Here is a 14,488-nt window from a genome sequence, read left to right as displayed (position 1 = left end):
CGAGAATTGAAAATACTATTTTCAGTCTGCAGTTGGTTAAACCCATGTATTTGAAGAGACAGCTGTAGCACCAAAAGTTTTATGTGGATTTTCAACCGTGAAGCGTCATCATTGTTCAAGGGTCAACTGTAGAAAAAGGTGAAGTAATTTGCCAAATTCTCACAACTGGAAGTGGATTTCATCCCAGGTGGTCACAACCCAGAACAAATACTACACTTAGCTAATACTCCGATCTATCTCTTAGCTGAATGAATATGTCAATAAAGTTTTTGATGATTTACGTGCATAGGACCTAACCAGGAAGCCAAAATATGAAGCAGGGTATGGGGACAGAGTCCCAGAGAACAGTTTCCAGGCTCTCGGCCTCACGTGGAAAGGTGCTGGCTCGGTTATTAGATGGCCTTCAACTATAATCAGATGGCCATCCGTTGTGGATGGGTGGTCATCAGCTGATACCAGTTAGCCATCAGCCACTGATATAACTGCCATGGCTAAACTGGCAAGGGGGTTGGTTGGTTGGCAGAGAAGCAGACGGTGGACTGCAGCTAGCAAGTATGGTTAGCAGGAAGGTTGCATTGTGGATCATGTTGATCCCACTTCCTGTGTCTCCAACCCAGCTGCCAGCTAGAATATAGTGATATGACTCCCCTATCTATGGCTCCGTGGATGTTCCTTTTTGGCCTCACCATATTCTGCGTTCTTAGTATATGTGCTGCCGAAGCGAACACATATTCTGCATTCTTGTGTGGGGAGCGGGAGCTGAGACCCTGCATGACACAGGGCTACAAGAACAAGTTTTCCTAAGACATCAGAGGGTTTTGTTTGTTTGTTTGTTTTTAAGTACAGGTGCTTTGGTAACACTCAAAGCTTTTGCTCCTTTTATAGATGGAAATAGATTGGGCTTCCCTGCCTATTTAGAAGCCCAGCTTATACTGGGACCACCTGAGGTCTGGGAGAACACACTCATTGTTTGCATCAGGAACAGGATTGTGTCTTTGAAAAAGTTTTCACTATTTGGTGCCTCAGCAGTTTTGATTAGAAAGCCCAGGCATGGAGCTCAGAACCCAGTCCTCCTTATACTATCTCCTTCTTGGGTTTCGACAGGGATTCTGCTGAGGCAACTCCAATAATAGTACATTAATCATCTAATTGCTTTTATCTTAGCCCCCAGATTCTGAAGTATTCAAGTGGTCTCTGTGATAAAGCTGGTGAGCAGGATGGTGACAGTCGTATTTTCTGAAAAACAAATGGCACTACTTTTGCAGCATCTCCGACTCAGAAGTCCAGAGATGCCTTCAGTATGGTAAGTGTTACTGCAAAGTGAATCTCCAAGCACCTAATCCTATTTTTGTGTTTCTTCCATTATAAAATGGAAGCAGTGTTCCATCAGTGTTCACATGGAGAAAAAGTGGAATAAATTTAGCAATCAGCTATGCTTTTTGGGAAAGGGGCTAAATCTGTGGGGTTACATGGGCATGCAGGGCATGGAATTTTATGAACTATGCGTGCTAGCCATTATAATATCCCATAGAAGATAATTTTCTTTTGAAGATATTTTAGTACTATTTTTCCTACTTCTTCTTGTCTCTGATTTTATTTCTTGGAATTTTTCCATTTCAGCATTCCTTATTGCTACATATAGATTATGGATTTTTTTGTGTTATTGTTCTTGTTGTTTTCTTATACTCTTAACTATTGGCATATTCTAAAGAACTGCAGTTTCTTCTGTTGCATTTATAAACTGCTAATATAGCTGGGTTGAAACAGTGACCTTGTCTACCAGATATTGCTTTTTATAGCAGTGAACACTTAGACATTCTACAAATTCAGGACATTAGATATGGGCAATTTCCATTCCAAGTTTATAACATAAGAATAATATGAACTGACAATAAAAGTCATTCAGGAATAAGTATAAATCAGGATTTGAGTCTCAAAATCATTATAAATCAATATAATTTTTCTGAGTATTTCCTTTAATAGAGAAAATATTGCATCACCATGATACTGAACATTAGAACAATTCCAAGACAGATGGGAATAGTAAAGGCATACCATGTAGACAAGTCACCAGTAAAGTTTTTACATACATTTTATCTGGCTATTTTGTTATTACATAGACTTATTAGCTTCAAAGTAATAATATTCTCACTTTTATTCTGTAAATATATTTTCTGTTTTCTATCTTGCTTTTTTTTTTTTTTTGTCTACATGCCTTGTAAGTAAAAATATTGCAAGAAAATGTCATAAAAGAATTTAAATAATGTGGAGACTCATAAAAAGGAAACTGCGGTTTTTAAAATCTAAGAGAACTTTTCCTTAATTTGCTCCTTTTCTTGGCAGGAATTATTGAAAACAGGGTGCCAATCTGGTTCCCATTTTTCTTGCCTTATCACCACATAAACCTCCATTTAATAGACTAAATAAATGAATACATATTTAAAAAGCTCTTTCTTGGGTATGATTTCTGACACAGAAGAACCAGAGATATATATAAGTGATGGAGCAGTATAGTTTGATGGATGTCAGAAGAAAATGGCAGCTTGACACGAACTGTCAAATTCTGCATTTACTTCACGCCTAGGTGATTTCCCATGAAACCCATGTGATTAAGCAGCTATACAAATCTTGATGGCAGTCCATGTTTTTTATCCCCTCTCCAACCTTTATTTTCTCTCTATTATCTAATTCTTGTATATGCATAAAGCAGAAAAAGGAGTCAGTTTTAAGATATAAGCATTACCTTGAAAGGTAACAAATCCTGAAAATTGTTATTTATATTTTGCTTAATTGCAGGCACACTGGGTTGTTTCTTCAAGAATCCAGAGAGTATCTCTGTGAATCAGAACAGCTGAAGGCCATTTCTTACCAAATATAGTGTGTTGTGTCTTTTTTTTTTGTGTGTGTGTGTGTGTGTGTGTGTGTGTGTGCAACTCACACACAGCTATTCCGGAATACTTATAGCACCATCCTTATATTATTTACTCTCTTCTCTCCTGCCAAGTTGTTATATAGAATTCCTTTTCCTGTGAAATGTCTACTTAAATTCCAGTGGCTCAACTACGAGTCTATCCCTCTTGTTCAAAACGTAGCTTCCAATTCTTGATCTCACTGATCTTTTGTAGCTTAACCCAGCTGGTTTGGCCACTGCAAACCCTCCAATGATCCATCACAATGCACCAACAGACACTTCTTTTGTTTTTCCTTTTATTTGATATTAATGTCTTTTTTTTTTTAAGTTTCTGAAGGGCAAGTTGTATGTTTTTTGTGTGCTGCATGCTAACCAGATGTCCCTGACCAAACAAAAATCTTTGCCAGGGGAAAGGGGAAGAAAATGTGTAGAAATTTTTAGCCAAATGGACAGTGATTTTCTATACTGCCCACAGTAACACTGGGGAATTCATTCTGATGGCTTTGGAGCCCTGCTAAGGGTCAACTCCATAACCTGGTAAAGTCTCTGGTAATTTTCTTTGCAGTTAAAGTGGCTTTTGAGATAGAACCGAATTTGGCATTAGAATTGCAGATACACATGAGAACTTGTATGTGTAGAACAAACAATTTCTTGCTGCCTATTGCTTGTGGGACGTTTGCCAAGAAAAAACAATTTGCTTTGCTGCAAGAGCCCAGCTAGCCATTACTGGAGAATGTTTTTCCAAGATTGCTTATCAGTGACTTTAATAGGGCTCAGAGGTTTGTGTGGTTTCACAAAATGTTAGTTACTTTTTAAAAGCCTAAATTTCTCTCCATTTTCCTCCATAAGTCTGAACTGTTTTCTAATTGTAATGCAATCAGCAAGATTAGCGCCTCCCTAAATGAGTAGATAGTAATGGATAATTAAATGCTTATGATAAAATGGATTTAACTATTATGTTGCTGTTCCAATAGAAGGCTGTTTTATTCAAAGAAGCTTTTTGGTTTTATACAGGAGTTCAAGCTGTTAGCTACTAATTTGATTCTGCAATTGTGTACTCGGTTCATGAGAAGATTCTGTGGGGAATATGTTTCTTCAGTGCTTTTTCATTGATTGATTGATGATTGATTGATTGATTGAACAAGTGTTTGTTGGCATCAGTTATGCGTTTAACAAGCATCACTGCGCCATGCTGAGCCACAGAGGGAGAAATGACTAAGGCACTATTATCCTTACTGAAGTCAAAATCTAGGTGTAGATGATTGACAGCCAAAAAAAAAAAAAAAAAAAAGAAACTACTATTTAGAGTTACAAGTAAAATAATAGAGGTATATACCAGGTTCAATATTTCTACTTGAATCAAAACCCCATGTTAACACTTTTGGTGTAAACCCTAAACTTGGTATATTATGGAAATATTTATACATTTAGAGTTTGCCAAAATAGAACATAGAGATCTGCGCAGCTTAATTCAGTTGTTCAGGCCCAAGATGCTATGAGGCCAAATCATAACTTGGATACCAAAACCAGAAAATATGCTTTAAATAGTGAGAAATTCCACTGGGTTTTTAGGCTGATCCTATAATTCTACTCAGTGATCAACAGTGACTTATGTTGAAATTGTGTACTTCAGGACCAATCCAATAAATTGTTTACAATGGAATTTGGACAGCAGTTGTTCTCACAAATCATAAGGATGCATGGTATATAGAATTTTGCTTGGAAGTAAATTAACAGGTATAAGTAATATGTAGGTCATTAAAACATAGGTTATTTGATATTAGTTAGATGAACCCATTTCTGATCCAGACTCATCATAAACCAAATAAATCAGTAGTGAAAAGATAAATGATGAGGCTGCTAGAAGAAATTTAAATTCTTAGCTCTAGGAAGGCTTTGAGGGAGGGTTCAATATAAAAAACGCTGTTTGCCTTACGGATGTTTTGGAATCACCTAAATTTCTTATAGCAAATTAAATTGGGAAAGTTTCCTTCTATGAGACTCAGGCCACCCAGCTAGTTTCAGGGTGGCTATACCCCTCCTGGAATGGTGGCCTACCAGGCTGACTCTCTTCCGTCTCATCTCTCACACTCAGAGTGGCTGGAAGTGTAAATACTTGCTTATTCTTTATTAGTCTGTGTTTCTTAAGTACCCACTAGGTTAGAGGAAAAGACTCTGCTCTTACTTTCACCTTTATATAGAGGAAATTAGTCATTAAGTAGACTAAAAATAATTAGGCATTACTTCTAACTTTGTCTGTGTTTTCTGGTCTCATTAGTGCTATTCTGGACTGCATGATAATGAGTACAACATAATTAAAGAGTAAACACTAGGAAACTACAACCAAAGTCAGGGTTTTCCAGAATCAGATGGTAACAATCAGAGAACAAGTAATTTCTGCTCAGTGAGGGTGGTCTTTCTCCAGTTTGAACTCAACTTGTTCTCTTTTCTTCTGCAGCCAGGGGCTCATAGAAAAATCTCTTCTTATAAGATAGTTTGGAATATATTAGAAAGATAGTAGTACTGAGGAGAGAGATACAGAGATGCTGATGAGAAATTGTTCATATCATAATGAGAAAGCACTGAAATGCCATCTGAAGAAACCCTGCCAGGGAAGAATTGGCAGCTGCCATTTATGGTGAAGGAAAACTGGCTTAGAAATGTAAAAAGTGATGGCTCTTTATTTAAAGTATCAGTTTGATCAATTAGAGAGTGAGAGAATGAGGAACTGAAAATTATCCCTAGTGAAGATTTGACACTATGGCAAAAACAATACTCATTTTATGGAAAACTGGTGGGTAAAGATTGCATAGAACACTGGTTAAAAATGAAGACCCCAAAAGATACCTTCATCAGCTGCCCATTTCCTGTAATCCCCAGGGAGGGGAGAGATAGAGACTAACAAAGTTTACATAAAGTGTTTTATAATTTGTGTAAAGTAGACATTGGCTGGCATTTACAGATTCAACATGTTTTTTTTTAATTTTTCACGAGCAATAGGACATCCATGTTACACGGTACTTGAGAGTTGCATTTTACTGAGGTATGAATGTGCTCACACTGGCGATGTAATCAGAATATCCTCTACAAAGCTTCTCTGAGCAAACAGTCTTGGCTCTCACCAAGTGTCCTCTTTCCCTCCATATTGTTTGAAACATTGCTATAACTAGCCTGAAGTGTTAGATACTAGGAATCTTTGTTAACTTACCCAGATCAGATATGGGGGTGGGAATAGAAAGATAACATTAGAGAATTAAAGAGAAGAGAAAATAAAATTAAAAAAAAGCTTTGTGTTTGTTTTTAGTTAGAGAAAAACTATGTATTTTATTAGTCCTATATTTTTGGACTCATTAAGAGTTTGAAGGACTTGCTTAAATTTTTCAGTTGAACTTTGTTGCATTTTATAAGCTTAGTTATAAAAGTGGTACTTATGAGTTTGGAAAATTATGGATGTTTCAAGATGGAAGAGTCCACCATATCTGCTTTTTCCATAAATTGTGGACTCTTGAGTGGAAAGACAAGCTGCACAATCCTTTCCTTATTACAGAAAGGCATTTCAATAAGACTTAGATATCACTCTGGGAGGGAAGGATATTATGCTACATCGGTCTTGTGAAAAACTGTGAAATGAATAAGGGGTGTTCTCGCTCTCCAATCCCATACCTATGCTCTGTATCACTCTCAGATATTCTCAACCACATTTGACATCCTCATTCTTGTCTGTCATTGTGTCAGGCTAATTGTTGCTGTCTGCCTGTGTCCTCCTTCCTCTTGTCTTCAATCAACATGTCTTTGCTTTGTAATTTTTATTTTATGGGCAAATATTGAACTAAAGTGAAATTTGAACTAAAGTTAATTTATTACATTAATTTATATCTTTAAACTAATGAGATAAGGCTAGAGGAGACTTCCAGAAATGTTATTCCCTTCCAGGCAATAAAAGATATTTTCATAGGAGTAATCATAGGCAATTTGTGACAATTCTGTTTAAACCAAAGGGTACCAATACCCATGACGGGTATGTTACACAGGAAGGCTTTTTAGAGAAAGTGGGGGTTTCCCAATGTCTTTCTATCAAAATATCATGTAAATGAATGGCCAATATTGTTGTCTTAAGGATTTGCTTTTAATTAGTTTGAAATTGTATAGTGTTGGAAAGCATGAAGACCTTTCACCAGGTACCTGCCAAGATGGGCTGCGTTCCCACCAAGACGGTGAAGAAGGTGGCGTAGGTCATCATTGAGAAGTACAACATGCGCCTGGGCAACAACTTCCACACCAGCAAGCACGTGTGTGTGGAGATTGCCATTATTCCCGGCAAGAAGCTCCACAACAGGATAGCAGGCAATGTCACACATCTGATGAAGCGGATTCAGAGAGTCCCCGTGAGAGGTATCTCCATCAAGCTGCAGGAAGAGGAGAGAGAAAGCACAGATAATTATGTTCCTGAGGTTTCGGCCCTGGGTCAGGATATCACTGAAGTTGATTCAGACATTAAGGAAATGCTGAAGCTGGCGGACTTTGGCAGTCTGTCCGACCTGCAGCTCACTCAGCCTACATTTGGGGTGAATTTCAAAACGCCTCGTGGAGCTCTTTGAATCTTCCTGCTGCTGTGCTGTCATAGTTTCACTAAACGATGGACAACAACAACAACAAAAAATGAAAAACAAAACAAAAAAAGAAGAAAGCATGAGAAGATAATGCCAATTACTTTCACTAGCATCCATTTTGTATAGATATTGAAGCTATGAATTTGGAAGGCAATATGCAAATACCAACTGTCTGACCTTCATCTGCAAGGTCATTGATGGCAAAGGGAAGAAATCTAGAATTCATTACTTCAAATCATTTATTACTTCAGTGGAGTTTTAGGTAATACTGTAAATATATCATGATTTGGCATCATAGGAAAAAGGGCAATTTATTTTGACTTCTGAAGATGCAGTGGGTGTGGTATAGGTTAGAATGATGTTTTAAAGAGATATTATTTCTAATTTAAGATTTCTTGAATCACAATCGAATCTTTTAAAAAATCCTTTAGGATTATATATTGAGTTTTCACATTTTACATTGCTGTCATTTTAACTAATAATATTTGATGTTACTCCCTAGCATCACATTTCTACTAATTATTCTCTAGCTGCTGCCTGTATTTGCCCCCTGGCAGACAGAGAAGCAAATGTTTGTAATTCCAAGTCTCTAGAATATTTAATTTTCATCAGTAGCAAAAACATGTTTCTCGTTCATAAACATTATGCCTCTCAAACTAATCATGGTGCAGTGATATTTGCAACTTTGATTGCCACCTGTCTTTTTCAAAGCAGTTTGTGTCTATTTTTTAAATTCTTTAGATAGTATTTATTTGCTTATTTTGAGATTATTTTAAAGAAGAGATAAAGAAACATTTACTTGTCAGCAGTAATTTTTTTTAATTACAGCAGAACAGTATTGATTTTGTGAAAACATAAAGACTAAGCATACAAATTTTTAAAAAGCACCCACATGCCCTCATTGAAGGTGTAAAATAGTAGAAAGAAATATGCAGTCGAGTTTTATCAAGACACTGGTAGACTTTAGAACTTATGTTGTTTGGCATTTTTAAAGAAGAGTTAAAGCCAAAATTTATTTTAGAAGAGAGTTTGAGCAAATATAGTCAAAATATGCAAAGGGATGAGAAAATCGAATACAAATTTGAAATTTTGTATGAACAACTAGAGTTCATTTCATTAAAACATGAATTATTAGAAATGTTTACTTTGTTTTACTTTTTTGTTGCTAAACTTGGAGAAAAGGGACATGATCTAAACTTGCCACTGTTCTCTTAAACTTTGAATGTTAGAGAATTTTTCTGAATAAAAAGGAGGATATAATCACAGAAAACTTGTGTGATCTATAAAACAAGGAGCATTTTGTTTTTTGATGGGTATGATGACAATCCCCTTTTCTTTATAAGAATAAGATGTAAAGAAACCACTTGTTATGAGTTTTTCTTAATAGGATACATGTGCCTTAGTTGAAAGAAATGATATTTTCATAAGTATGTATTTGGTAAACGTTTATATGGTAGGGCTTTGCATATTTTACTACCTCCCCTTACTGCTTTGAAGTTATTATAGCATTTCTAAAAATCTATAAAGAACTCATTTGGAATATACTTAAGGATCTCTATATCTAATCTGAATAGTGCTGAAGGCATTATTATAGGAAAATATATTATTATTATTGGGTTTTCCTCTATTATTAAAAAATTAGATTAAATGTACAAAGCTGTTAAATGGTTAAGAAATATTTACAGAACTTATTTGTGAGGAATTACACATAAATGAGAAGTTAATCTTTTGGAAAATTTTTTCAGGATTTCAATGTCAATAGCTAGTTTATGAGAATAATATAATACATTTCTGTTTCCAAACACTGTTAAATGCATGCTCTCATTGACTCACAACAGTGCTTTAACATTGCTACAGTCATCCTTGTTTAAAGATGAGGTAACAGACACTCAGATACACACTCCGTAGGCTTCTGTTCTTTACCCTGTGTTACGTAGTACCCTCACTGTATACACTTCTTTTCTTTGCCTTATTACGCAATTCCAAGACAACTATGGATCTTTATATTTTCAAGATATTAATAACATGCTGGTATCAAAATTTGCTTTTGAATTGTGTGATTTATTTTTTCCAAACTTTTATTTTTAAATAAAATAAGTTGATTGTAATAAGTTATAGACCCTTCAGACACTATTTATAACAGTGTCTGGTACTTAGTAAGGTTTCAGGTATTTGTTGAATGAGTGGATAAAGTAGGTAAGATGTCAGGAGACACTTTAAAAGGGAGAATTTTATATTTGATTGCACACAAAGACAAAAGTCATTTGGAGGGCAGACAAAACAAAAATAGAAACTGAAGTTATGTAGTGCCTTGTTATTTGAGGTGTGGTTCCTGAACCAGCCACATCAGCATTACCCGAGGAATTGTTAATAATGCAGACTCATGGCCTTCCTCCCAGACCTTTTGTATCAGTCTGCCATTTTGCAGGATCCCAAGTAATTCAGTATAAAGATCACTGTACAGTGCAATTGTTCTCGACCCTGATTACACATTAGCATTACCTGGGAAAAATAAAATAAAATAACCATTCCTCACTTGCAGATCATTTAAATATAATCTCTGGATATGGAAACTACTTCTAGAGTTTTCTTAAAATTCTACTGATGATTTTAGGGTATAGCTAGGATTAAGAATCACTGCTATAGTGTAAAGTCCTCAATGGACATCAGACTATGTCAGTCTACTGCTGTCAAGACACTGGATTTAGTGTAAAATACTTAATCTCTCTGGAGCCTAGTTATATCTCATTTGTAATAAGGTAGGGTCATTTGAAGGTCTTCAAAGCCTATTAAATTCCTAAAGTTCAGCAAATCAAAGAAAGTGGACCCCTATCTTTCGTCTTTCCTAGTCATTTGAATGTTCTTCACCTCTGTGGCTTTGTAGTTGTGTTTATACTAAATGATTGTCAACCATTCAAAAACTCTCTCCAGACTGTGAGAAACTGCGTTGGTCCATGGTTCTTCACTACACATTCATGCCATTTTCTTTTGCCAGTGGTTTCAAATCTAACCATTTTATTAGATAAATGTTGGCCCTGCACAGGAAGAGAACCACAAAGGCCTTGACTCAAAACCAGCTCAGTTCTTGCTGCTGGAAATCTAGGTCTTACCTAGAGGTACATCCTTTTTTGTAGTGTCTTTTCTTGGACTTTTCCTCTTGACAGTCTATCTTGAGTAAAACTTCATGTAGAGCAATGGTAGGAGACATAAGGAAGGGAAGTTTGAGGATATACAGAAAGTTCATGAAGGGCAATGTGAAGAGAACTGCCCTTGTTTACGACGCAGTGGGGAACTATTGTAAATTTTGCAATGGACCCATTATCTGAGATACTGAAATATTTGTTGAAGGAAGGAAAGGAAGGAAGGAAGGAAGGAAGGAAGGAAGGAAGGAAGGAAGGAAGGAAGGAAGGAAGGAAAGAAGGAAAGAAGGAAAGAAAGGAAAGAAGGAAAGGAGGGAGGGAGGAAGGAGTAGTACTTAAGAGAAAGATGTAGCTGGTGTGGTTGGTTAAAGAAGGCTAAGATGGCTATTGTCTTAAATCCAAAATGGGAATGAGTTAGATGTGGGAGGTAACAAAGTTCATAAAATGAAGAAATATGAGAGACAAGTTGGCACCTAATTGAACTTAGAAGACATATACATCACAGTAGAGTAGTTCTTCTTAAACTATAACATGTGTAATAATTACCTGGAGAACTTCTAGACACACCAATTCTTGTTCCTGCCTCCTGAAATTCTCATTTAATGACCTGAGGCAAGAGACAACAATCTATATTTTGAGCCAGTTCCCAGGTGGTGCTGTTGCTGCTGGTGTGAGGGCCACATTTTCAATAGCATGCATTAGCGTTTGGGACCTGGAGTTAGAATATTTTGTTTTCAGTTTTAGTTCTGCTACATACTGACTATGATATCTTAGGCAAATCTGTTACCTCTCCTAGGGCAATGCTTAAGATACTATAATGTAACATTTACTTGGGATCTCATTAAAATAAAGAATTTGATTCAGTTAGTCTGGGATGGGGACTAAATTTCTGGATTTCTAACAAGGTCCTATGTAATACCCATGATGTTGGCCCACAAACCAGACAGATTAGCAAGCTTCTAGACCATTATTTCTGCATGCTCCACATGCATATTATTACAATTCAATAAAAGCATATTCATAAATAAAAAAGCTTCATAACTTGTGAAGCAAAATGTAAATGTAAGGTGACAGTAGATGGATAGAGGAAATGGAAAAAGACAACTCTGAGTTTTGAGCTGATTAACTAGAAGAATTTTGGCACGTTTATAGGAATATGAAGTCAGGAAAAACCTGGTTTAAGAAAAATGTTGATTTTGGGGAAAAGTGGCAGGCAGTTGAAAACATAAGACAGATATAAAATTGAAAAAAATTTAGTCTTGAGATACCAATTTAGAGGTTGTATAACATGATTAAATGATACTTTTGGATATGTGGGTACGCAGAAAGAAAAGAGATTAAGTACAGAATCTGGCAAAGAGGTAACATTTGGAAGATAGGAGGAAGAACCTATAATCCATCAAAAGATGGATTATATTCTAGCACCTTGTCATAGAGACATTACTTGTTCAACCCTGAGCTGTATCTACAGATTTTATATCCTTATGATTAAAGATAGGAGTTGGTTGAGTTTTTTAGCATTCTCTTACCTAGATATTGTGGAAGCATCCTGTGTGTGTGTGTGCGCTTTTTAAGTAGCTCTTCCATGGATGGTGGAAGATACAGTTTCAGGATTTATGACTGTCTTGGGCCAAGTTACAGGCATTGACAAAATAGAGCAATTGAGGGAGAATATGAATTTTCTAAAAGATAAAAGGAAGAAGAAACGAGGGATTCTGCACTGGATAGCCGTAAAAAAAGATGTTGATTCCTTCCTTGCCAATTAAATCAGCTATTTGGACACCTGGAAAGCTCAGGAATAATTGCAATTTAGTGGTCTATGGAAAGTAGTATTTTTGTAGAGATAATTGATCCATTGGGTAGGATAAGTGAGTTTGCCTGCCTGTTAATAATTGCATAATTTTATAAGAAAAGCATGATTGGTTTAAGACACTAGTGTGTTTGATGATGTCATGATGTACTTAATTAAAGATGCTTCCAAATAATGACCTGAGATATGAAGAAAGGTTTCTCCCCCCTTTTCCATAAATCATTGTCTCTTTTGCTTTTTGGGTACTTTTATTTTCCCTCTTAAACTTCAAAGTACACAGTGTTAAAATCTGGACATTTTAAAGTTTGGTTTGCAATCATCTAAACTCCAAATCAACAGAGGTCTCTTTCTAACATTGATTTACTCTCAGAGGGTCGTTCATAAACATATTCATTACAGACACACTCCACGAATGTTCAATAATACATCAATCACTGAGCTGTTTACATTAAGAGACACAATTGAAATTGAACAATATAATTCAATAAAATTACCGGTCTTTTTATTTATTCATCTAAATCCTAGTTGCTCAGTCACTGTAAACAAATCCATTGAAAACTATTCACTTTTCTGTTGTTTCATGATTGATCTTCTCAAATATATGATTATTCTTAATTCAGACAAAATATTTCATTTCTTTAAGTACATGGAAATGAATTAGAGCCAGATGAATGCAATAAAGGATGAGGAAGGAAGACGCTCAATAAAAGGAAATCAAACCTGTTTACAAGTCTGGGATCTAAACACTTGTGAGGTTTGTGGTTTTGGAAACTATATTCACATGTTAGAACAGAAAATGATGAAGCCTGGATAAACATAAGTTTAAAATGGCATGGGTCAGATTTTTATTCCTTCTCGAACCCTAAGTACCTCCTTTAAACAAAGAATCCCCTTTAATTTCAAAGAGATCCCATTCAGGCAAAGCACCAATGAACAGTGGAGGGAGAGAGAAATTTATTTTTGTCTGAGAACATATCTATTATTCAGAAGACAGAAGTTAAAATATGGATATATTCATAAAAATAATTAATGTACAGTACATGGTGATCATGAGATACAACAAATTATCGTCTCCTGCAAGTGGTAAATCTTGGATTCCTAAATCTGTTTTTTGTTTCCAGTGCTTCCACTTTGAGTATATGATACTGAAAATATGCTAAATGCAGCCCTTGGGTAAATTAGAAACAGAGATTGGTAAAACGTTAGGAAAACATTTTTTTCTTATTTCAGTTTATAATGTATTTATTTAGAAGGCAAAGAAAGTTAATAGAAGAGCATTCTGGAATCATAAGGGTGACCATCTGCTAATCAATTACTATCCTGGAGTTTCAGTGCCTCTTAGGCATATGCATTTATTTATTTACATTTTAGATTTGATAATTTTTTTTAAGGGAATGGGAAATGCTAGTTTGAAACTACTGCATACTGTACATGAAGTCATTATGAATCAGTGTAACTTCAAGTGATGGGTTACCAAAAAGATATTGGACTGAAGGATCTTTTTAATTTGTGGGCTTTGGAATTCTGATGACTGGAAGAAAGAAAGAGGGAGAGGGAGAGGGAGAGGGAGAGGGAGAGGGAGAGGGAGAGGGAGAGGGAGAGGGAGAGGGAGAGGGAGAGGGAGAGGGAGAGGGAGAGGGAGAGGGAGAGGGAGAGGGAGAGGGAGAGGGAGAGGGAGAGGGAGAGGGAGAGGGAGAGGGAGAGGGAGAGGGAGAGGGAGAGGGAGAGGGAGAGGGAGAGGGAGAGGGAGAGGGAGAGGGAGAGGGAGAGGGAGAGGGAGAGGGAGAGGGAGAGGGAGAGGGAGAGGGAGAGGGAGAGGGAGAGGGAGAGGGAGAGGGAGAGGGAGAGGGAGAGGGAGAGGGAGAGGGAGAGGGAGAGGGAGAGGGAGAGGGAGAGGAGGGAGAGATTGAAGGGAACTGATATTTTAATTCCGTGTGGCTGAGCTTTTTAGTTGCATTCAGACACTTCTATTTTTATTTCTTCAAGATGGGCCCATTTCCAAGTAGGGAGCTGTGGA

At 36.5% G+C, this 14,488-nt stretch overlaps 1 long non-coding RNA gene and 1 pseudogene across 1 annotated transcript in view; both read left to right on the top strand.

Annotated features, from left to right (window-relative positions):
• Positions 1-1,168: 1,168 nt before the first annotated feature.
• LOC141571907 (uncharacterized) overlaps positions 1,169-14,488 on the top strand; it is a 115,115-nt gene continuing 101,795 nt past the window's right edge. The window contains exon 1 of the long non-coding RNA XR_012496955.2: positions 1,169-1,303. This is a non-coding gene — a long non-coding RNA (uncharacterized LOC141571907). The remainder of the gene's footprint in view (positions 1,304-14,488) is intronic.
• Positions 7,102-7,509, top strand: LOC109460848 (small ribosomal subunit protein eS17 pseudogene; annotated as a pseudogene).

Source organism: Rhinolophus sinicus, chromosome 2, assembly GCF_057876585.1.
Source record: "Rhinolophus sinicus isolate RSI-liver-muscle chromosome 2, RSI-T2T, whole genome shotgun sequence".
NCBI classification, from domain to species: Eukaryota; Metazoa; Chordata; class Mammalia; order Chiroptera; family Rhinolophidae; genus Rhinolophus; species Rhinolophus sinicus.
Note: the sequence above shows the minus strand (reverse complement) of the source record. Positions and strands in the feature narration are given on the sequence as shown.